We start from the raw sequence: 664 nt of genomic DNA, 5'->3' as shown, positions 1-664 counted from the left end.
TTTATTTTTTTCTACCATTATTCACTCAAGTGTGTGCGAGTAACAATGTTAGGTAAGGACGCCATTGAATGACAGTCCAATCTTCAGCCTCCTGGAAGCTGTCTATGTTAGAAGGAGCTCTCACTAAACCATAGCTCCATGTTTAACTCAGCCTGATCAATCTTGGCTGCAATAGTAGTAACAAATTTCAGATTAAAAAGTTGCCATGTTCGTCAAAAAAGAGCAGCAATGCACGTAAAAAGAACAGTCCGAAGGGTGGGGAATAATGGAAAAAGGAAAGCTGAGAATAAAGTTCGAATTAACTGCAGACTGGAACGCCGTATGCTGTTCGTTGCAATTACGAAACAGCAGAATTTATTTAACGCTGTTTTTAATTGGCTGTTTCTATGACTTCATTTTGAAAATTGTGCTCTGAATTTGTTTGAATTTGGAATGTTTTGAAAACGCTCTGAAACGACTGATTGAATTGAACGTGATAAAAATGATAATGCGCGGTTCTAGGGTAATTAATAGCCGCCCTCATCTTCTCAGCCGGCTATTATAGCGCTCCTATTTTTTACAATTCAAAGAATTTGAATTGTATTGGGGCGCTGTATTTTTTTTTTAAGATGTGTTCACACATTTTTCAATGAATTTGATCTTTCAAAACGGGATAAACAGGTAA

This window comes from Convolutriloba macropyga, chromosome 12 (genome assembly GCF_964194025.1).
Source record: "Convolutriloba macropyga chromosome 12, txConMacr16.3, whole genome shotgun sequence".
In the NCBI taxonomy this organism is placed as follows: domain Eukaryota; kingdom Metazoa; phylum Xenacoelomorpha; order Acoela; family Convolutidae; genus Convolutriloba; species Convolutriloba macropyga.
Note: the sequence above shows the minus strand (reverse complement) of the source record.